Source organism: Palaemon carinicauda, chromosome 18, assembly GCF_036898095.1.
Source record: "Palaemon carinicauda isolate YSFRI2023 chromosome 18, ASM3689809v2, whole genome shotgun sequence".
Taxonomy (NCBI): Eukaryota; Metazoa; Arthropoda; class Malacostraca; order Decapoda; family Palaemonidae; genus Palaemon; species Palaemon carinicauda.
In genome coordinates, this window is record NC_090742.1 from 26,145,504 (window position 1) to 26,170,689 (window position 25,186).

The 25,186-nt window shown below is 41.0% G+C and overlaps 1 long non-coding RNA gene across 4 annotated transcripts in view; it reads right to left on the minus strand.

Moving 5' to 3' along the window:
- Positions 1–25,186, minus strand: part of LOC137657026 (uncharacterized) — a 43,753-nt gene that overhangs the window by 11,449 nt on the left and 7,118 nt on the right. For 3 of the 4 annotated variants that reach the window (XR_011047080.1, XR_011047083.1, XR_011047081.1), the window contains exons 2-3: positions 21,554–21,812; positions 8,300–8,393 (exon numbers count right to left, since the gene is read on the minus strand). This is a non-coding gene — a long non-coding RNA (uncharacterized lncRNA). Of the gene's footprint in view, positions 1–8,299; positions 8,394–21,553; positions 21,813–22,659; positions 22,805–25,186 lie in introns of those variants that run through there. The other variant, XR_011047082.1, reaches the window with a different exon arrangement.

Below are 25,186 nucleotides of genomic sequence, written 5' to 3' on the forward strand. Positions count from 1 at the left end.
CCTGTAGGACCTCGCTGAAGGGCCTGAGTCGCGCCTCGTTGCTGGTCGTTCCACATGGTGTTCGGTCGGCGACGAAGGCTCCAGGAAGACGGCCGGGAACGTAGCTGAAGGCGTTGGAGGGGAGCGGGGGAGCTCCTCGCTGGGGAACCAGGTCTCAAACTCCTCTTCCATCCTCAGGGGAGATCTGAAGGGCGTCTTCGGAGGTGCCAACACGAGGGTGTGTGACGGCGGCGAGTCCTCCTTCTCGGTGGCACCCTCGGCTGCTGACGCACCTGAAAAACCTGCCCAAGAAGCGGGAGAAGAGACTGCAGCCATTTTACACCACATAGGATCGTCCGACGAAACGGGACCTGCTTTGGCCAGGGCTCCGTCCCCCGAACACACACCCGCCCCTCCCTCAGGCCCCCCACTTGCCTGGATCGAAGACACAATCCCACTGTCAGGTAAATCAGACTCCTGGGGAAGGACCACAGGCTGCTTCCCCGCAACTGACTTACCTCGACCCCTACACTGGGTAGGGGAAGACGGCAGAGAGAGACTGTCCGACGGGACGCCGGGCAAAGCGAGAGGCGAAGAGACATTGGGCTTCCTAGGAGAACGTCGAGAGGCCTTCTTCTTCTTGGTGCCGTATCGCACCCACTGCACCTTATTCCAGGAGTCGCACTCCGGACACGTGGCTGTAGGGGAACACACACTGCCCCTACAGGTAAACGACGGGGATGCTCCATAACGCACTAGTAAGACACCGCGAGCCACAGGAACACAGAGGGAAAAGGATAGGGAAGAACACAAAAGGACCACATGGGGACCACGTGAGACACAAAGGGGTCCGGGACACAAAGGGTCGCACTGGGTTAAGAGAGAGCGCCGGGATGTTAACCGTGACGCGACCAAAAACTTACTGGAGATCGAGACTTGAGCAAGCATGCTCTCTGACCCCGGGTCGTCTCTGTGCGCGTATCACTCCGCCAGAGATTACCCAGCATAGAAAACGGGAGTAGGGTAAACTACACAAAATTCTGGTCGGATGGGAGGAGATCCCAGATACTCCTAAGAAAGTAGTTCGAGGTAAGTACTCCGTCTTGGAACAAACCTTTTTTTGTCTCTTACAATCTTAAGATCATTGACATTGAAATCTTTATCGCCTCCTACAAACCTAGGATCATTGACCCAACGTTTTCTTGCCTCCTACAAACCTAGGTCATTTGACACAACATTTTCTTTCCTCCTACAAACCAAGAACAATTAACAACAACTTTTTTTTGTCTCTTACAATCCTAGGATCATTGACATTGAAATCTTTATCGCCTCCTACAAACCTAGGATTATTGACACAACCTTTTCTTGCCTCCTACAAACCTAGGACCATTGACACAACATTTTCTTTCCTCCTACTAACCAGGAACAATTGACAATTTTTTTTTGTCTTTTACAATCCTAGGATCATTGACATTAAAATCATTATCGCCTCCTACAAACCTAGGATCATTGACATGGCATATTTTCGCAATTTTACAAACCAAAGACAATTGACAACATTTCATTGCCGCATACAAACCTATGACCATTGACACGAAAAGTTTTATTGCTTCCTACAAACCTAGAACCATTGACACAACCTTTTCTCGCCTTCTACAAACCTAAACATTTTATCTACTCTTACAATTGGCACTGGACATTTAATCCCCTCCGAAAAGCCTTGGACCATTAACTCAACATTTTCTCAACTTTTACAAACCTAGGACCATTGCCACTGAAAATTTTAGACCTTGTGATGGATGACACAACATCAGATGTCAAAGAGAAGGTACCTTACAGCACATTGTTGTGGTATACTTGGCTAGAGAAGGAGTTGAAGTTAAGATATAAAGTATAATCGTATACTTGAAGATTAAAGCATGAAGATTTGAAAGACAAAAACAGAACATCTATGGATAGGAGAAAAATTGGGGGTTAATGTCAATAGGGCTAGGGCGTACTACATAAGTAACGAGCTCTAGTATACCCTGGCAGCAGGTAGAAATATGCAAATGGTACCACAGAAGTTACGGCTGTGGCTACAGTAGTTATTGTAGTGAGGAGTAAGGATTAAAAAAGATAAGAAAGATGAAAATTGAAAAAAAAATGTTGGTAGCCTCACAAGAAGGGGAAGAGAGTTGGCTGATGTCATGTAGGGAAGAAAAATCATGATTCTTTGTATGCAGGAGATTAAATGGAAGGGGGAATAGTACAAGAAAACTTTTGAAAAGATATACTGTTTACCAGTAGAAATTGGGTTGGAATTATTCGCCATCAAGATTTACAGGAGAATGTCACAAAGGTTCAACGTATCAGTGATTTGAGCCTTCTGGAAGAGTTGTAAACGTTGTAGAGGGTGTTAAGCGAATGTATGTGGTGTTGTAGCCAAAGATTTTAGTATTTTTGCCTTCTGGAAGCATTAAAAAATTATATAGGATGTCTGAGGAAAGAACTGCCATTGATTTAAGCCTTGGAAGCATTGTAAATATTATAGTGTCTGTCTGAGCAATTATTTGGCAGTGATATTAGCCTTCTGACAGCGTTGGAAATATTTTAGAGGCTGACGCATTAGATTAAATGTTGGTGGAAGATAGTATACTCCTCTCAACAAGGATGTAGTGAAGAAATTCAGGGGGAAATTAGAATATATAGAAAGTTCTAGGAAGTGAACTATTAAGAGTTATCTGGGAACATGAATGCTCATTTAGGTTCGAATCCTGGTGGCTTTAAAGGAATATATGGCGGGAAAGGTTTTGGAAGAGAAAAACTTCGAAGGTAAAAGATTGTTAGAATTAGCAGAAACTATGAATCCTGTAGTCAAATACAGAGTTTGAGAAAAGAAGTCATCTGGTAATATATAAAAGTGGACTTAGTGAAACACTAATTGACTGCTTTGATTTTGATTTTACGGCTAGTCCAAATGAATCTATTGCAGCTCAACATAAACTGGTGGTAGTAGATGTTATGTTGAAAGCAATAAGGGAATGAAAAGTCTTAATCAGGAATAGGAGGACCAAAACTTAAAGCAGAAGGGGGACAAGGTAAGAGAGTTTAGAAGTAATGTGGAAAGAGCCAGAGAAGAGAGCGAACTAAATGGAACCTAATTATGGCAATAAGAGATATGGAATTTTATGAAGAGAGATTGTGGTAACAGTACCAGCTGAAGTATGTGGGAGGACAAGTGGTAAACAGCAACAGGAAATAGAAACATGGTAAAGGAAAGTAGTATAGCCAGAAGAAGGTGGAAAGAAGATAACTATGAAACTAGTAAGGAATATAGATGGATAAACAAGAACACAAAGAAAATGGTAGCAATTGTAATGGGAGAAAGTGTGGTTGACATGATGAGAACCCGGATGGAGAAAAAAGATATAAAGAATTCCAGAAGTAAGAAGAAAAGATAGGCTGGGTGTAGGAGAGGTAGGAATTATCAAGATAAAAATGAAAATATCTTAATAGAGGGTAAGGAAATAAACAGAAGACGGAAAGACAATTTTTTTTCACAAGTATTAAACACTGAAAATGAGTGTGAGGAACTGGAAATGGTTTCTCTAGTAGAGGGACCAATAGCAAACATTGGAGAGTTTAGTCGAGAACCCTTTAAAGGAAGGAAAATTAAAGATAGCTGAAGGAAAATCAGAAGTAATAATAACAATGATTAAGGCACTGGGAAATCTAGGCAAAGAGTGGGTGCACAAAATATTGAGAAAGATCCAGGATGTAGAGGAAATCCCGAAGGACTGGTTCAATACTTATATGTTTAAATTACATAAACAAAAGGGATACGTGATAAACTGTGGGAACTACAAAAGAATAAAGCTTCTGAAGACAGTATTCAAGATTGATTGATTGATTGATTTAAGGTTTTCTGGCATTCTCCATTATTCAAGATACTAGAAAGAACAGTAGAAGGAAGGTTGAAAGTTGATTGATATAAATGAGCAGCAGTTTGGGTCTATGAAATAAAAGAATAAAAAAAACCGCGGTGGATGCTATCTTTATAGTAAGACAAGTTCAAGAGAAGCATAAAAAAGGAAACAGCAAAGTTAACATGTGTTTTTTTTTTTTTATCTTGAAAAGGCTTATGGTAAGATACCAAGATAATCTATTGGAGAGAGAGAGAGAGAGAGAGAGAGAGAGAGAGAGAGAGAGAGAGAGAGAGAGAGAGAGAGAGAGAGAGAGAGAGAGAGAGAGTACCGAAGTTGGTATAAAGGGGCATGACCTGCCATACAGATAAAATATGAAGAAACAGAGGCCTTCCTTGTGGAGGTTGGCCACCATTTGTTATAAGTCCATTCCTATTTCTAGTCATTATAGATGCTTTGTCATCAGAATTAAAAGAACAACAAAGAACTGATGGTTACTTTAGATTTAGTCATTATAGCTGACAAAAAGAAAAAAAAGTTTTTAGCAATGAAAAGGAGGCCTAGAAAGATATAGATTGAAGGTGAACACTGGAAAGACAGAGCAAATAATTAGCAGTAGAGAAGGGCAAAGTAAACATTCAAGTGGAAGTACGTTGCTAAAACAGAATAATGAGTTTAAGTTCTTGGGATCACAAAATAACAGGAAGGGAGCGAAGTATTGAGAAAGAAGCGAGAGTGAATGTAGCATAGAGATAATGTAGCGAAGTAAGTGGTGAATTTTAGAAAAGAAAATACAATTAAGACTCAAAATTAAGATCTGTAAGATCGTTATCAGGCTTAGATATGGGGCAGAAACTTAGCACTTAATAGGAAAGAGGAAGGAATGTAGGAAAAGCTGGATTGCTGGAATATCACTACTGGAAAGTAGTTGAGTCAATATATAAGAAGACTGTATGGTGTATGTATTGTAAAAACTATGGCAAAGGAAGCTCGTTTGAGATATCATGGTCATATAATAAGGGTGTAGGTGGAAACAATCTAGAGAGCTTAGAACATACCAGTGAGAGGTGGGGGAGGGGGTGGGTGGGTACACAGCGGTTGAGATGGATAGAAATTGTGAGGAGGGATATGGGTAGTGGGACTGGGGGAAGAAGATAAAAAAATAGAAATTGATGGAGAAAGTTAATCCAAACCTCCAACCTTGCTATACAGTGAGGCTAATAGGGCTAAAGCAAAAGGGGATGTTATAGATTCAGAAATGAACCAAAGAATATAATGTACTTGGATGAAATGGAGGTGGTCATTAGCAATGGTGGGAGATAAACATGATTAGTGTGGAAGGCTAAACTAAGGTTATATAAAGATATAGTTAAAACCGGAATATTTTATGTGGCTGAAACACTGGTGATAAATGAGGCTAGAGACAGAAAAACAGAGGTACAAAAATAAGGATGTTGAGATAGATGAGTGGAGTACGAAAAGAGACAGTATAAAATATTATCCTAGTCTATGTAGTTCCAGGGAAGGCTAAGCAAGAGGGACATGTAGTTTGGTCATGTTGTACAAAAGGAGTACCATGTTTTTAAAAGGCCCATAACCATGGAGTTGGATAAGAAGAAAAGAGAAAAACCACGATTGAGATGGTAAGATAACGTAGCAAATGATATGTGAAAGAAAGGATTACGAGAACAAGGATATAAGAAGGTTGATACTCCCGATGAGAAGCAGGAGCTGAGCGCAGAGGATGGCTTTTTTTCTGTGAAGGATTAGACATGACCCTTTTTCATTCAAAGGTTGTTTTCACTAACTATCCTGGGATGGTTTCGAGGCAATCCCTTCTCAAGGGATAAATGAAGAACTACTTATTTACATGGAATCTTTCAACTTGAACCCTTTCTCAAGGAATGAGTTAATAAGTACAAAAATGAAACAGTCACACATGAAATTGATCAAAGTTAACAGAGGAGGAGGAGGAGAATGATTTGCATATCTTGAGAAGGCACTATAAAATGAGGCATGACGAAGACAAGAGGCTACCTGGGTGACTATATGAGGTATTATTGTTACTATAAGATAAAACTACATGCAGTGAAAATAGTGGCATGAGTATCAGAGATATTCTAAGACAGTGGATAAATTCGATCGCTTATAAGCACCGAATTCTTTGCTATTCATTGCGTTATGAAGTAACCCTCTTAAGAAAGGAGAGGTAGTCTTCCGAGAGTTAGTGTAAGTAGATAATCTAGTGTTAGCTAAAGAATTAAAAGTTATACTTGTAGTAACATTTAAAAAAAACTGTTATAAAGAAAAACAGCGAGGGAGAGAATTGAAATCACATAAGCAAAGAAGTGTTCATGGCGACTGGTAATAAAAAAGGAAAATGCTAGAGAAATACCAATATAAATGTTGAACATAAGTAGTAAGGGTGAATTAAGCACTTATCTGCCAAATCTAACAGATGGTGTCAATGGAGCATTCGACTTTGTGAAGAAAATGTATTATAAAATCAAATTGGGGAAAGAAGGTAGATGGCCCTGTTGTAGTAAAATGAAAGTCTTGGAAAAGAAAAAAAATTACTTACGGGGAATAACAATTAAAAACACAGTGAAAATTAAAATGATCTAGGGAGAGGTGATTTAGGTGTCCTCAGTATATTCAGCAAATTTTGGAAAAAGTTATCAGATGCAATCAAGAGGATCCCACAGACAGGGGAGGTACCACAAGGAATTCTCAATGGCCCCATGAGAATTAAGATTCTCATAGAATATTTGAAACAATAACAGTTGTACAAAACATCAAGAAAAGGATTACATTGAGTGAAGTAAGCTTAATACGACAATCCACCACAGGTTAACTTGATTTTGAAGGTAGAAAAGAAGTTAATGTATAGATATCACAAAGGAGCTGGCGTTCATAATCACGTCATGAGTAAATACATAGTGTAACAGGAGAGATATATGGTATAGGATCCTACACGCATGAATAACAGTAAGAGAGAAAATGTCACCTTTCAAGATCTGGTAAAAGGTAAACAGGGAATTTGAGATGTGTATATAGGTAACAAAGTTGGAAGTGAAATGGCCAATGGGAAAAGCAAACAGTAGTTGAAAGGAATGAAATACTGTAAGCATCTCACACAGCAGAGGGAAGGGAGAAAACATTTTGGGTAAAGCTCTAAGATAGAAACTGATATGTTACAGGAACAGGTAAAGAACATTTCATGTGAGAAAGTTAATAGGAACCTCAGACACATTTCACTTGGAGTAACCACAGGGCCATCCAGAAGAAACAAACTGATAAGTTGACCAAAACATAAGGAACCTTATCAGCATATTCATAAAATCAGAAGAAGTGGAATAAGAGAGTTTAAGAGTAATCTTATTGCTTGAATAAGCTGTGAAATGTTGTAAAAGGTGCTAGAAGAATGAGGGAATCTGTTGGAGACTTTGTCTTCCTCTCCTTATTGTACATTTTATAATGTCTTTGTAAGTAGCTACATTAGAAAATGTACAATAATGAGAGGATGATTTATAAAAAATCATAAATATTGAGAAAGCATATATGGAAGTACTCGTGTAAATAATTATATGGATATAATAAAGGTAGTGGTAAACAGAAAGACTCAAGTTAGCTAGTGATTCGTACTTTACCATAAGAAATTATTCGAGTTAAGACAGTGGAATGTGCATCAGAATATTTTGAGATAAATACTGGTCTTAAGAATTGGCCCTAATGTTGTTGTTGATTGATATAACGGTTGGAAGTACATTAAAGAAACGGAGGCCCCTTAACTGTAGTGTTAACAGTAGTAAATAAGGAAGAGCTTACTGTATTGTTAAGAAAACTGGATGAGTGGAATGGACAAAGGAGTGGAATAGACAAAGGAGTGGAATGGACAAAGGGAGTGGAATGGACAAAGGGGGTGGAATGGACAAAGGGAGTGGAATGGACAAAGGGAGTGGAATGGACAAGGGAGTGGAATAGACAAGGGAGTGGAATAGACAAGGGAGTGGAATAGACAAGGGAGTGGAATGGACAAGGGAGTGGAATAGACAAGGGAGTGGAATGGACAAGGGAGTGAATATCCACGTAAGAAAAAGAAAGCTAGTGGTGAATAAAATGCAGAAAATTAATGAATTAATTTCAGGAAGGTGATGTGGATGTGGTCAGAGGTGACATGTATATTGGGAAATATCTTAAGAAAAGGTGTGATTATAAAAGGCCAAGATATAGACTATTGTATATTTTTGTAAGATCAGTATGAATTCTATAAAACCTGATGAATTTAATTTTGTATTAAAAAATATAAGAATGATTAACACCTCAATAGCTTAGAAAGTATAGGGTTTTGCTTTGAAACGAATCACTCCTATGCTCACAAAAATCCGTAAAAGCTTATCTCATTCAAAGCTCACCTGTAATTACTGAGGCACATTGCAGCTTCACCTTCGAAAATTATGGTCAAAAGATCGGAAGGTCACGCAACGCCGGGGAGGCCTCTTGGCTTATCTGAAAAAGTAAAGGAGTTAGCAGTCTAGTACTTATATTTGTACACAAAATTGATAATTAGACATGCAAATATAATTTGAGAGAGAGAGAGAGAGAGAGAGAGAGAGAGAGAGAGAGAGAGAGAGAGAGAGAGAGAGAGAGAGAGAGAGAGATAATAATAATTCTTTATTTCCAATATTTACATTGGGTATTCATAAAATATAAAGCTACAATTAGTAAAATTATCTTACAAATAGTTAAAATATTTGTTATTTTAGACATACTAAACTTGTTTTAGGAATCAACAAATCGGCTAAAACTTTGTAATCAAAATAATTCATCAGTAATAAAAGAATACCATAAAATTAGAAAGCATTTACTTGAAATATAGTGAGTAAAAATTACTCTTCCCGAATATTGAAATACATTGTCATAGACCACATAAGTTGTGTTAAAAACAAGTCGTGTACAAATAGTATTAAAATAACACAGAGTAACCAAATAAGCATACTAGATTATAAGGAAATCTTAATTTGTAAATGAAAGCCATCTCATCCATAAGTATTATCTAAAACTAATTCCAACATCTATAAAAGTACAGTAGTGCCTTCAAAAGCACTTTTAATAAGACAATTAAGCATAACGTTCTTACATTAATCGGAACCATTTAAAATTAGTTTCTTTAAGTGTACATTAAAAGCAGTGAGAGAGGATTTTTATTTAATTGTGCCAGGTACTTTATTGTATAATGCTGGGCCTCGAATACTAAACTGGCGGGAGCCTATCTCTGTTTTCGCCCTTTCTACATACAGATTTTCCTGCTGTCGAGTATAAACTCCATTAACTGCGTGTACTGTTGGGAAACTATATAACCATCCAGGAGTTATTTTACGTATTGTTTTGAATACCAAATTACAGATATCTATGGTATATTTGTCTTTTATCTTTAACCATTCTAATTTTTAGAGGTAAGTGGATATTTGGTCATGTTTTTTTTACATTACCAACAGCCACTAGGGCGGCAAAGTTTTGAAGTTTTTGAACCCTTTTCATTTGTGTAGAGCCAGTTCCTCCCCAAATTCTTAAACAGTAGTTGATTATACACATAGCCAGCGACTGAACAACTATTTTACGCGTCGAAGAATCAAATGAGTCTTTTGCTCTATTTAAATAAATTAAAGTACCCATCACTTTCTTATAAATTTCATCTATATGAGTTTCAAACGTCATATACCTGTCAAAATAAACCCCTAGATTTTTTACAGCTTTCAAGGGTTTAATCATATTTCCATTAAAATCTATTTGCACATTGTCTCCAATTTCTGATATATATTGTCGGGAACCTATTAAAATGAATTGTGTTTTTTTCTCATTAAGAAGCAAACCATTAGTTAAGAAGTAGTATTTGGCCTTCTTTAGTATGTATTCTGCCTTATGAATTTGTTCGTCTATTTCATTTACATTTCCTTCAATTAATATCTGGGTGTCGTCGGCATATTGGATGACAAAACAGCCGGGTAGTGATTTGACCAGATCATTGACATAAATTACAGAGTATTCGAAAGTTTTTTTCCCGACCTCAGCGAAAAAATCATTGAATTTTTCAGCCTTAGAGTGCACATTAGTTATTGCTGGCAATAGCATAGAGCTCCTATCTGTTTGTTGTCCATTAAATAGCATATTTTTGTTATTTTCCATGTGGCAGAAACATTGCCTTTAGCTTTCTGATATTCGCTTTTGTAATACTGCTTACGGCTTCTCGCTAACTTTGAATTTACCCTCTTTTCCAGGTCTTTATGTTTTTCTCTCAGAGAGATGTTAAAAGTTTGATTTTTTAACTCACTTTTCAGTCTGTCTCTTTCTTTCATGTCTCGCTTTATTTCATCTGTTATCCAGGGCGCAGGCGGACGAACGATTTCTTTCGTTACAACCGGAGCACAAATGTTTAGACACGATGTAAAGACGTCGTTTAAAGTTCCAACTTGGTGGTTTACATTGTCAGTACTTAAAATACCATTTAATATATTTACGTTATTCGTGAGGAGATCACAAAGAAAGTCTGGAGAGTAATTTTGCAAACATCTAAAAGTTTTTAAAATAGGTTTCTTTTTTTGGCTTACGAATATTCAGATGAGTTTAGATTGTCTCGTGATCTGCCACCAAGCTTGGTATAATATCAATATTTATCATCATATGTTTAGCATTTGTTATTACGAGATCAATTAAAGACGCTGATGTAGGAGTAACTCTAGTATATATATATATATATATATATATATATATATATATATATATATATATATATATAGAGAGAGAGAGAGAGAGAGAGAGAGAGAGAGAGAGAGAGAGAGAGAGAGAGAGAGAGGGTGGGTAGGTTGGTTAAGCATACAAGTACATTATATACCTATTATATACTGTATCTATCTATCTATCTATCTATCTATCTATCTATATATATATATATATATATATATATATATATATATATATATATATATATATATATACAACACCAACAACAAAAAATACAGCTGTTTCTTGTCCACTACATGACAAATGCCTTGGGCTTATAGCATCCTGCTTTTCCAACTAGGATAATAATAATAATAATAATAATAATAATAATAATAATAATAATAATAATAATAAATAATAATAATAATAAGGGGATAATTCTATTTCAGGATGCAACGCCCCTTTTTAATCTTGCTCCTCTATTTACTTAGCAACTTTCCAAGTTAGACCCAGTGATACCTAAATCAATTGTCTGGATATTGAGTGACGAATTAAAATCCAATACAATACCATTCACTGATAATTAGGACCAAATTGTCATAAATGTTCATTTCAATGTCACCAAGGTTTCCAAACTTCTCTATTCCTCACCAAACTATATAAAGTTTGAATTTAGATTCAACTGTTTAAAAGTCATCCAACCCCTAACACTAGTTAGAACCTAGCCTAACTGTTCAGTGGTATTTTCAATATAATTAATGAAGAAATTATATTTGCATAAAATAAATTTTTGAACATACTTACCCGGTAGTTATATATATATAGCTATACGTCCCTGACATCCAGCAGAAATTTCAAAACTCGCGGCAATCGCAGATTGGGTAGCCAGGTGTACCACCTGTGCGCCCTCTAGTGAGGTACCTGGAACCATTCCATGATTCCTCAGATTTTCCATGCCCATAGGTCTCTAGAGGGGAGGAGGGGGGAATTAAATCATATATAACTACCGGGTAAGTATGTTCAAAAATTTATTTTATTATGAAAATATCATTTTTAAACATCTGACTTACCCGGTAGTTATATATATAGCTGATTGACACCCTTGGTGGAGGGTCAGAGACAGTCAACATTGTTGTAATTTTTCTTAAGAGTTAATAAACAAGCTCAAGGGTTCGTACCTGATAAGAAAGCTGACTTCAATGAATTCTTTCATTATGTCCGCTTTCCTTATGAGATCCAGCGATCCACCCAGGGAGCTGAAGACCTCTAGGAGCTGTCAAACCGGTCTAAAAACCTCTATGTGACAGGACCTCCTCCAATACCCTTGTTCCGGGCGCTCTCAAGGAACAAATTGACCACCTGCTAAAATCAATGATTGTGGAAAACTGTCGCAATCTCCACGAACAACCATAGAAATACAAAAGTTCCAAGAGAAGAAAGGGGTATTAGGATTATGGGAATGCAGTGGTGGATCCTTCCCCCACTACTGCACTCGTTGCTACGAATGGTCTCAGAGTGAAGCAGTCCTCATAAAGAGTCTGGACAAGTTTCAAATAATGTGAAGCAAACACAGATTTACTCCTCCAAAAGATTGTGTCCATAATGCTCTGCAACGATCTATTGTGCTTGAAGGTCACCGAAGTTGCTACAGCTCTAACTTCATACGTCTTGACTTTTAAAAGCTTAAGGTCTGCCTCACTGCAATGTGCATGATCCTTTCTTATTAAGAGCCTGATGAAGAATGAAAGTGCATTCTTCGACCTCTGTAACGAGGGCTGCTAGACCGAGCACCAAAGAGCTTCCGACTTGCCTTGCAACTCTTTCGTTCAGTCCAGGAAGAACTTCAGGGCTCTTACTAGGCACAGGACCCTCTCCCACTCCTCGCCAACCACATCCGAAAGGTTCAGAAACCCAAAAGCCTCGAGCCAAGGTTGAGAAGGGCGTTCGTTCTTGGTGAGAAAGCCTAACCGCCTTGAGTCGATAGCTTTGTTATCTCAAAAAACCAACGTTTTAACTAAAAGCATGAATCTCACTGACTCTTTTAGCTGTCACCAGACTGACCAAAAATAGTGTCTTCATTGTGAGGTCCTTAAATGAAGCTGAATGCAAGGGCTCAAACCTGTCATTCATAATGAACTTCAGGACTATATCCAGATTCTAAGCTGGTGAATCCTGGTGCTGTTGCTTTGATGTTTCAAACGATTTTAGAAGTTCCTGTAGGTCTTTGACATTAAAAAGGTCCAAGTTTCTGTGCCTGAATACGGTTGCTAACATACTCTTGTATCCCTTGATGGTAGAGGATGAAAAAATTGCGTTTCCTTCGAAGATATAACAGGAAGTCAGCAATCTGAGTTATAGAGGTACTGGGCGAGAAAACAGAGTTGACTGCACCACTCTCTAAAAACCTCCCACTTGGATTGGTAAACCTTGATGGTGGTAGTCCTCCTTGCTCTTGCAATAACCCTAGGTGCCTCCTTCAAAAAACCTCTAGCTCTTGTGAGTTTTTCGATAATCTGAAGACAGTTAGATGAAGAGCTTGGAAATTTTGATGGTACCTTTCCAAGTGGGGTTGTTTGAGAAGATCTGCTCTTAATGGAAGGCTTCTTGGAGTGTCTTCCATCCATTCCAGTACCTCTGTGAACCACTCTCTTGAGGGCCAAAAGTGGGCCACTAGAGTCAATCTGGTCCCTTTGTGTGACAAACTTTTGCATCACTTTGTAATGAATTTTGAACAGTGGAAATGCTTACATGTCCATGTCACGAGCTGTTTGATGCTCGACGTCACGTTCTGCATGACGTCTTGCTGGGCGCTCAACGTCACATCCTGCTGGACGCTCAACATCACGTCTTGCTGGGCGCTCGACGTCACGTCCTGCTGGACGCTCGACGTCACGTTAGCTGGACGCTCGGCGCCACGCTCTGCTGGACGCTCGATGTCACGTCTGGCTGCTTGACTCCTTTGGGTTAAAGCGGCTGAAACACGACATTTAACGGGGGAGTTGTAAAGAAGTTCGACGTCAAGAACCTCTCGACTAGTAGCCTTACGACGCTCGGCGTCCAGGTGTGAAGCTTCCTGACGCTCAGGGTCCAGGCCTGCTACTCTCTTGTTGTCCGCAGGCTGATAAACTTGCATGAACGAAGAGAGTTTCTGTTGCATATCTTGCAGCATATTAAAATTAGGGTCAACTTGTTGTGGTACAGGAGACGTCACGTCTACCACAAGCTCGCTTTCTATGCCATTTAAAGAACGCGCAGAGCGTCCAGAGGACGATAACCAGTCTGACGGTGGAGGAGGAGCATGAACCGAGGTCATACCAGGCTCAGACAACTGTCCTGCAACTGGGCGAGTTGGACGTTTCTTGACAGTTGCCGACGTCCTTAAAGGACGTTTGGCAGGAGAGCTTTCTTCGGTAGAATGAAGACGCTCAGGACTGCTCCAAAGACTACAACCAGGAGCTTGCGGTGTCATGATAGGACGCTGATTGACCGTGTCCATCTTCCTCTTCAGAGGTCTGGAAGCTTGACGCCAGCCCCGTCTGGGTGCTGCGTCATCCAAAGATGACGAAAACACTTTTACCTCACCTTTCCTATGATGAAGGCGAACGTCCTGGGAAGCGTCAACAGGTATGCTCAAGGGGACGTCTGCTCGGGAGCTAAAGCCTCTCGTTTCCTCTTGCCGTTCGACATTCCTTCTCCCAGGGGTTGGGGAGCTTGGAAAAGGTCTATGGTTAGAACGTTCGACATTCCTTCTCCCAGGGGTTGTAGAGCTTGGAAGAGGTCTATGGTTAGAAGAACGACAGGTCCTAGCAGACGCACCATCTATTTGAGGGGTTGTGCTTAGGCCGAAACAAGGAGCCCAAAACTGGACACTTACTCCTCTACACGAACCTTAGGTATACTTGAAGTTCTGATGGATGAGGATGTGAAGTAAGCATCCTGGAGGTCTAAAGAGACCACCCAGTCGTCCTTTCTTACTGCTGCTAGGACTGATTTCGATGTCTCCATGGAGAACTGTGTCTTCTGAATGAACGCGTTGAGAGCGCTTACATCCAGGACCGGTCAATAGCCGCCTCCTCCAAAGAGAGACATTTGAAGTTTCATAGCCTGTCTCTTAGGCTCCTCTCTGTATCTGGCAGATAGGTCTATCAAAGGTACTATTAAAGGAGGTTTCACAAGGAAAAAGATTTCGCATCCCTCCTTTAGTAATAGTACGGACCAAAGATCTGCTCCTCTCCTCTCCCAGGCTCGCCAGAAGTTGTTTAGTCTGGCTCCTACTGTTGTCTGTGCGGTTTAGAGAAAAAAGTAGGCAGAACCTTCCTTGCTGCTTTAGACACCAAATCTTGTGTGACCTTTAGGGCTAAAGCGGAAGAGACCTCTTAGACCAACTCTTGAGGAAGAAGAGAGGAAGAAAAAAGGGGTGCGTACCTCAATTCTGACTTCTGAATGGGTGTAACCCCAATGGACAGAAAAGAACACATTGGGCTCTTTTCTTAAAGACCCCCACTGAGAAAAGGGCTGCTAACTCATTGGAACCGTCCTTTAAGGCTTTATCCATGCCTGACATAATGAGGCTGAGACTATCAGTGTCCACATCCTTCAAGGTGGAAACCTTCTTCCCCAAGGCTTCCAGAGTCCAGTCAAGGAAATTGAATACTTCGAAAGCTCTGAAGACGCCTTTGAGAGGATGATCAAGCTCTGACGTTGATCAGAGTATTTTGGTCCTTCTCATGGCCCTCCAACACGGAGCGTCTACTAGACTTGAAAAGTCTCCTTGGGCAGAGGTAGGAACTCCCAAGCTGAGAACTTCTCCCGTCTCATACCAAACACTAGATTTGGAGGCCAATCTAGCCGAGGGAAAAGGTAAAAACAGTATTACCCTGGTTATTCTAGGATTGCATCCAATCTCCCATCATCCTCAAAGCTCCTTTAGATGATCGAGACAGACCATCTTGGTAAACAGAGACTCCTTCAACGCCTTCCCTAGCGTAAACTCTGAAGGCTGGGAACGAGGAGCAGCACGCACAAAATAATTCAGAAACTCTTCAGAAAAAACTCTCATGAGTTTCTTTAAGTCAACCAAAGGATGAAGGATCTTAGGATCTTCTCCTACGAGAATTACCTAAAAGATAAGTAGGGGAAAGGAGATCGTCGATCCCATCCTCCTACAAGTCTCTAACCGAGGTAGAGACGTCTTGTTTCCTAGGAGTCAACTCCTTAAGATCCAGAATTCTGGCCTCAATGGGTCCAAATTCATTACTTACTTTACTTACTTTTTAGGGGTTTATCTCTTGCCATCCATCAGACACTAAATCTGTTCAGGCAGGCCTTGGTGTGTGAAAATAATTTCTTTCCAGTTAATATTTTTCTTTGTATCATTTTTATAGCGCCTGGCGTAACGATGTTCCAACGCTAGACACTCGCGGTCATTACAATCGGAACTAAGACGTTCGCGATCTCGACGTTCGGCTCGAGTGATGAAATCACAACGTCCGAGTCTTGATGCTCGACGTCACGTCTAACTGCTTGACGTTCGGCGTCACGTCTAACTGCTTGATGCTTGGCGTCATGCTTGACACTCGACGTCAAGTCCCACTGCTGGATGTTTGACGCCATGCAACTGCTTGGCGCCCATGGAACTGCTTGATGCTCGGCGTCACGTCTAACTGCTTGACACTCGACGTCAAGTCCAACTGCTGGACGCTAGACGCCATGCAACTGCTTGACACTCGGCGCCACATGACTCTTGGAACAATGATGTTCACGATTTAGATTTTCGCGATTTAGACGCTCTGAACTATGCTTGACACTCGGCGTCACGTCCAACTGCTTGATGCTCAACGTCACGTAACTGCTTGACGCTCGACATCACGTAACTGCTTGATGCTCAGTGTCATGTCTAACTGCTTGACACTCGACGTCAAGTCCAACTGCTGGACGCTTGACGCCATGCAACTGCTTGACGCTAGGCACCACGTGACTCTCGGAACAATGACGTTCGCGATTTAGACGCTCAGAACTATGCTTGACACTCGGCGTCACGTCCAACAGCTTAACGTTCGACGTCACATAACTGCTTGACGCTGGGCGTCATGTCTAACTGCTTGACACTCGACGTCAAGTCCAACTGCCGGATGCTTGATGCCATGCAACTGCTTGCCGCCCATGGAACTACTTGACACCCATGGAACTGCTTGACGCTCGGCGTCACGTCTAACTGCTTGACGCTCGGCGTCACGTCTAACTGCTTAACACTCGACGTCAAGTCCAACTGCTGGACCTAGACGCCATGCAACTGCTTGACACTCGACGTCAACTCCAACTGCTGGACGCTAGACGCCATGCAACTGCTTGACGCTCGGTGCCACGTGACTCTCGGAACAATGACGTTCAAGATTTAGACGCTCGTGATTTAGACGCTCGGAACTAAGCTTGACGCTCGACATCACGTAACTGCTTGACGCTCAGCGTCATGTCTAACTGCTTGACACTCGACGTCAAGTCCAACTGCTGGACGCTTGACGCCATGCAACTGCTTGACGCTCGGCGCCACGTGACTCTCGGAACAATGACGCTCACGATTAAGACGCTTGGAACTATGACGTTCGCGTCTAGAATGTTCGCTCATCCAACAAGAGAGACAAAGAAGTTGCACTCAGTTTCAAACATCGTGTCAAACTCTTACAGCATCGTTAGTAGCTTGCCGTCCAATGCTCTGACGCTCGGCGTTACGTGTCAAGACTTCCAACTACTCGACGCTTGGCGTGATGTAGTCCATTCCTTAACGCTCGGCGTCCTTCTTGACGCTAGCGTTAAGATGTTAAAAATCTAAACGCTCGGGGTCATGACGAGCAACTCTTTTCTTGTCTAACAGTAAGGGAAATACGTAAGACGCCAGCCCTGTCTGTGAGCCGAGTCATCCGACGGCAAAGATAACACTTTTACCTTGCTTTTCCCACAGCGAGGGCGAGCGTTCTGGGAAGCGTCAACAGTAACGCTCGAGGGGACGTCTGCTCAGGCGGTAACGCCTTTCGTTTCCTTTAGCCGATTGACATTCCTTCTCCCAGGGGTTGGGGAGCTTGGAAGAGGTCTAAGGCTAGGATAACGACAAGGTCGAGCAGACGCACCCTCCACTGACTGATTAAATTCACTGCACTAATTTAGCACTGAAAATTGCACTTTTTATACTCTTTCACATAAGACCATAATTAGACCTGCCCGCTGCGAGAGATAATACTCTTCCACCAAGGGCTTGAATGAGAATGCAATAGGTTATCTGATTAATATTAGAATTCCCAGTATCGAAAAAAAAAAATAACGATGCAAAGTAATTTGCGAGACTGTATCGATTGTCATGAGAACCACGTAGTGTAAAATTAACTGTACGCTAGTTTTATTTAATCTCTGAAAATAGACTGATGATTATCTAAAGAAAGTATACTAATAGGACAAATATTTTCTTAAAATAATATATTCCTTTTATCTTATAAATACTTAAATAGTTTTGGTTTGTAAGTTAGTATTCACTTATCATTCTTTGCATAGAAAAAGAAAAGAATTTGCAAGTCATACTACGTAGTCTACGTAGTTTACGTCATATGATTGTGACGTCATAGTGTTGGCGGAGTGGTTTTCCTTCCGCCATCATGTTTCTAAGAGTAGGTTCGTTATTTTTACAGTAGGTGGAAAAAACTCCTAATCCAACCCCTTTCAAGATATGAACATAGCGATCATAATCCAACCACTAACTCTCGGTCAAAATAAAACCAAATGAGCGAAAGTCAACAGTAAATTGTACATCACCAAGGTGACTGCAATTAAACAGGTTACAGCGAGTGAAAAATCCAACGATGTTGCCGGCGTGAGCGGCAGGGAAGATCTAAGGAATCATGGAATGGTTCCAGGTACCTCGCTAGAGAGCGCACAGGTGGTACACCTGGCTACCCAATCTGCGATTGCCGCGAGTTTTGTAATTTCTGCCGGACGTCAGGGACGTATAGTTATATATATAACTACCGGGTAAGTCAGATGTTTAAAAATAAACGATTAATGTTTACTCGATGCATCTGTAGTACTTTAGATAAACCAATAGAATTGGCCCTATTGCACTTTATTATTATCATTACTTGCTAAGCTACAACCCTAGTTGGAAAAGTAATATGCTATAAGCCCAGGAGCCCTAACAGGGAAAATAGCCCAGTGAGGAAAGGAAACAAGGAAAAATTAAGATATTTTAAGAACAGTAACAATATTGAAAGAAATATTTCCTATATAAACTGTATAAACTTCAACAAAACAAGAGGAAGTGTAATTAGATAGAATAGTGTGCCCGATTGTACCCTCAAGCAAGAGAACTCTAACCCAAGACAGTTGAAGACCATGGTAGAGAGGCTATGGCACTACCCAAGACTTCTCCGGGCTACTATGAAATATCTAAGCCAACATAAGCTGTCCTTAAAATACAAAATTCTGTCGTAGTTCCTAATAAATTAATATTCTATCACCGGACTAGAGTAAGATATAGGGGTTTAAAGGTCGCTCATGAATGACAGAGGCCAGGGACAGGGCAATGTCCTACAGCCTGACCATATGATCAGCAGTCAAGGCTATGACTGACTGTCTAAGAGACCCCATCCAGAAACAAGGTCCGGGCAATCTGTGTGTGTTTGTGTGTGTGTGTGTCCTAGCCCCCTCTCAATTAAGCTACGACCAGGTAGGGCCAGGCAATGGCTGCTGTTGACACTACAAGTAGATCTATGGACTACCCCTAAATACACTATCCTTAGCTTACAAGGCTGGTGAGGTTGCATATACTACTAGAAATTATCTGGCTTGACTAGGTCTCGAACTCCCGTCCAGCATAATGCCAGGAGGAACGTTATTTATAGGTTACAACACCCAAGTGACATTAAGGAACTCGATTTCTGAAATTTGCAACTTTACAACGAAAGGGAAAGACAAAACTAACAATGCACCAAATGAGTCAAGTGCTTATTAGCACTACCTTTAAACCTTTCCCACACGGAAAGGGGAACCTATTCACTCTTTTCTTTCAAAAATCCCTTAAGCAACTTCACTTACTTCACCAAGCATAAATATCAACGTTTCATGTTAGAATTTTTTTTTTTTTTTTTGAAAAACAAAACGATGCCCCAAATGAGTCGAATGTATTTCAGTGCAATTCTCTAAAACTTTCTCACACGATATGGGAACACAATTTACTCTTTCCTTAAAAAAAACTTAAGCAACTTCTCTTACTTCACCAAGCTTAAATATTAACGTTATTTTTCAGAACGGCCCTTTTTCGTTATAATGACTATGTTGAAAAGGAAATTTATCCCGAGACTCTAAAGGCAATGATAAGAAAATACAGCACAAAATAAGAGATGTCAAAGTTCTGAACTAAGTTAATATCAAGGAGCTCTTATCACCTTCGCCCTTAACGTTTCAAATGGGAGCAGCATCTGTCCACAAAGTGGTCGTTAATTCTTGTTGCCCAACACGGCATTCGACCTAACCCAGGCCGTCTCTACACATTTTGATACCATCTGTTATTCTTGTAAAATATCAACCCACTTCTTACTTTTACTTTTAGGGTTTATTTCTCGCCCTCCATCAGACACTAAGAGTCTGTTCAGGCGGGCCTTGGTACGTGAAAATAATTTCTTTCCAGTTAATATTTTGCTCTGTATCTTTGAAAGAATAAACCCCAACTTCTTGAAAAAATAAACCCAACCTCTTGGAAAAAGAACCCCACATCATGTGTCATTAAGTAATATGAGATTATATATACTTTAAGACATCTTTGAATTCATAGAAAACGAAATTGCAACGGAAATTAAAACGAACAACACTGTAGTTTTAGAATCTGAGGGTCCATACTATTCAATAAAGGCTCCCTTGCCGAAAGGTACACTAACAAAACACAATTCAAGAAAGCAAAGGTTTTAAAATTTGAACATAACACAAGGAGACGGGGGGGGGGGTGTGTCTGGATTGCATAATTGAGTGGTTTTATGGAATAATGACAATTAAATACAGCGCTGGGGCCGGGAGGGGCTATTCATTAAGGTATGAATTAAAAGGGAAGAGGCTAAACTACAAGATGGAGTAGTAAAGGAGCAAAAAAAAATTAAAAACAAGTAAGAATAACTATGCGTCGATGCAAATCTGCATAAACCCTCAATGTAATGCTTACAGTTCACCGCATGAGGCACAGTAGCGGGACATCCTCTTTCACCCAGAGAGAGAGAGAGAGAGAGAGAGAGAGAGAGAGAGAGAGAGAGAGAGTGTCGGTTTTCATCACTGATATTAGTTGAGGAAAATAATGCCCTGATTTCACCTCTGCCTTATCCTCTATTTACATCTTCCTAAGGCAACTTAAGTACCAAATAGCTATGGAATCCGCACAAGAGAAAGCTAGTGGTGATTTGCACGCACTTTCTATACCTTATAGCTAGTTAGCTTACATACCGTAATTTAAAACGTTTGTACAGACGACTTATGATTGGTTAAATACCATAACTAAAAACGTTTTTGTACAGAGTATAAAATAACTAAGTTCACGTCACTAGTCCGTTTTTGAAGGAGGGGTAAATAGTCATTTGAGATAGTCTAGTTAGTTATAAGTAATCTCATTAGTCAATATTGGTGCCACATGCTTGCGTTACATTAAAGGAATCGAAATCCTTTAATATATACTACCGCCAGGTTTCCACATACAGACGTCACCACCAGGAGAGACAGAAGGATATTTAGATTTTCAAAGTGTAAAGTTTTATCGATTAAATATAAACTTACATCTATTTAAAATTGACTTCGTGTCTCCCATGGGACCACCATTACTGACTGAGTGCAGGCTATTGTTCAAAGACGGTCCAGGGTCAAAGTCTGGTGTCCATTGCTTTGAAATATATATATTCTCTTACCTACTGTACATAAGATTCTACCTTCTGCCTAATCCTGCTGCTGCTGCTGCTTTTGTTGTTGTTGTTGTTGTTGTTGTTGTTGTTGTTGTTGTTGTTGTTGTAGATTGCCTGGCCCTTGTTGGCAAGCACAGGCTCTTCCAATTCTGTAGCTGTTTATCAAAATACTGCTGAATCATGTCGTTAGGTGGAAAGCGGTAGAACCCCTATTTTGAAAAGTCTTGTACCAGGACATTCGCCTTCTGTGATGAACAAAATCTCATCTTCTGGCTAAGCAAACCCTCTGGAAATGCGAGAAAAATTCAATTAGGATATAGTATGGAATTGAATATCATATCCAGTTTTCTTATGGATATTACACTTGAAATAGGGGTCATTGGTGTTTTAAGTCTTTCGGGAAGAAGTTGAAGATTTCCTTAGTTTCTGTGAGTAATAATAAGTTTGGCAATTTGGCAATGGAGAAGTATTGAATTAAAAGCTCAAGATAAAGACGACTGACGAAATCTAACCGAGGCCCTTTGCGTCAATAGATGATGAGATGGGAGAGAATTGGCTGTAGAGCAAATGACAGGCTACCAAACGAGAGAGGAAGAGAGGATTCATGGGAGTTGAACCAGATCACTGACAGCAGACATACTCGTAGATTACATATTTCAATATAGTGAAACAAAATGCGATAGGATTGACATTCTTATAGTTATGAATTTAATGCATAAAACAAGATATCACAATATGTAATCTCACAACAGTAAAATACCTTATAGTAAAATTTTAGTAGAGGCTGGAATGGATACCTATTACTTTCTCTCCTTCTATTTCACAGAAATAATGGAAATATATATAAACGCCTTACACCAGAGAGAGAGAGAGAGAGAGAGAGAGAGAGAGAGAGAGAGAGAGAGAGAGAGAGAGAGAGAGAGAGAGAGAGAGAGAGAGAGAGTGTGTTATGAATTTTAGGTTAACGGCAACCAGACTACCTAGCCTAGCAAACTCTTTTCAGACTGGTCCTAATGACAAAAAAAAAAGAAAAAAAAAAGTATGAATCATACTTTATTTTTCAATTTTACGTTTTGCAATAATTTAATCATAGCAATAATTGAGAAATCAGGACCATCTGCTAGAAATCCTACCAATTGTTCGTGAAATGTATTCGCTTTTGATAATTAAGTTACGGACGATCAAGCTGCAAATACTGGACTGCTGGGATCGATTGACATTTCACTGGATTGTGATATCAGGATATTGAAGTGACGCAATCCTAGAGCATCAACAGGTGTGCCTGTGGAGATGAAATGAATTGATCATATGATTGACCAACATTGTTGATTAAAATCATCATCATGACGCGCTTCCTTGTCTCTTGGGATTACGACAACCAAATATACCAATACATGCTTCACATTTCTTAGCATATTAGGCGTTGGTAAGGTGGTTAAAATTTCGTACTAATAGCGTTAAATGATAGTTTACAAGAATTGTACAATTTGAAAATGGAACAGAGCTACGTTGGGAGAGAGCTTTCTCGGTATTACACTTCAAACAGTTTCGTGTGAATACTAGTCCATTCTTCAATAGCCAAGTTATTTACTTATCAATTTGGGTCCTATGCCCTTGCACAGGGGCCTAGAAGTCCACTCAGCGACCAGGTGCAACTCTAAAAATCTTTGTAGTTGCACCATGAAGTAAAGGAAATTGGAAAACAAGAATAGGAGGAAAGAATTGGGAATCGAGGTATAGCAAGCTGTTAAAAAATCAGTACAGCAAAGACCTTCAAGTATTGCATACAGTGCACCATATGAGGAACACAAAGTACATATGCGGTATTTACAAATTTTGATAATCATTATAAACAGACTTTTATTACATTTAGAATAACCTCCTTCCCCAATGGTCACCTATGGAGTCTAGGAGGATTAATACATTTTCCTCCAAGTATGAAGTCACCCCTCTCACGGATCACTAAGACTCACACCCCCAAGGATTAAGGAAGACACCCACACCCCCAAGGATTAAGGAAGACACCCACACCCACACCCCCAAGGATTGAGGAAGACACCCACATCCCCAAGGATTAAGGAAGACACCCACACCCACACCCCCAAGGATTAAGGAAGACACCCACACCCCCAAGGATTAAGGAAGACACCCACACCCACACCCCCAAGGATTAAGGAAGACACCCACATCCCCAAGGATTAAAGAAGACACCCACACCCCCAAGGATTAAGGAAGACACCCACACCCCCAAGGATTAAGGAAGACACCCACACCCACACCCCAAGGATTAAGGAAGACACCCACACCCACACCCCCAAGGATTAAGGAAGACACCCACACCCACACCCCAAGGATTAAGGAAGACACCCACACCCACCCCCGTCAAGGATTAAGGAAGACACCCACACCCACACCCCCAAGGATTAAGGAAGACACACACACCCCCAAGGATTAAGGAAGACACCCACACCCACACCCCAAGGATTAAGGAAGACCCACACCCCCAAGGATTAAGGAAGACACCCACACCCCCAAGGATTAAGGAAGACACCCACACCCCAAGGATTAGGGAAGACACCCACACCCACACCCCAAGGATTAAGGAAGACACCCACACCCACACCCCCAAGGATTAAGGAAGACACCCACACCCACACCCCCAAGGATTAAGGAAGACACCCACACCCCCAAGGATTAAGGAAGACACCCACACCCACACCCCAAGGATTAAGGAAGACACCCACACCCCCAATGATTAAGGAAGACACCCACACCCCCAAGGATTAAGGAAGACACCCACAACCCCCAAGGATTAAGGAAGACACCCACACCCCCCAGGATTAAGGAAGACACCCACACCCACAAGGATTAAGGAAGACACCCACACCCACACCCCAAGGATTAAGGAAGACACCCACACCCACACCCCAAGGATTAAGGAAGACACCCACACCCCCAAGGATTAAGGAAGACACCCACACCCCCAAGGATTAAGGAAGACACCCACACCCCCCAGGATTAAGGAAGACACCCACACCCCCAAGGATTAAGGAAGACACCCACACCCCCAAGGATTAAGGAAGACACCCACACCCCCAAGGATTAAGGAAGACACCCACACCCCCAAGGATTAAGGAAGACACCCACACCCCCCAGGATTAAGGAAGACACCCACACCCCAAGGATTAAGGAAGACACCCACACCCACACCCCAAGGATTAAGGAAGACACCCACACCCCCAAGGATTAAGGAAGACACCCACACCCCCAAGGATTAAGGAAGACACCCACACCCACACCCCCAAGGATTAAGGAAGACACCGACACCCCCAAGGATTAAGGAAGACACCCACACCCCCAAGGATTAAGGAAGACACCCACACCCCCCAGGATTAAGGAAGACACCCACACCCCCAATGATTAAGGAAGACACCCACACCCCCAAGGATTAAGGAAGACACCCACACCCCCAAGGATTAAGGAAGACACCCACACCCCCAATGATTAAGGAAGACACCCACACCCCCAAGGATTAAGGAAGACACCCACACCCCCAAGGATTAAGGAAGACACCCACACCCCCCAGGATTAAGGAAGACACCCACACCCCCAATGATTAAGGAAGACACCCACACCCCCAAGGATTAAGGAAGACACCCA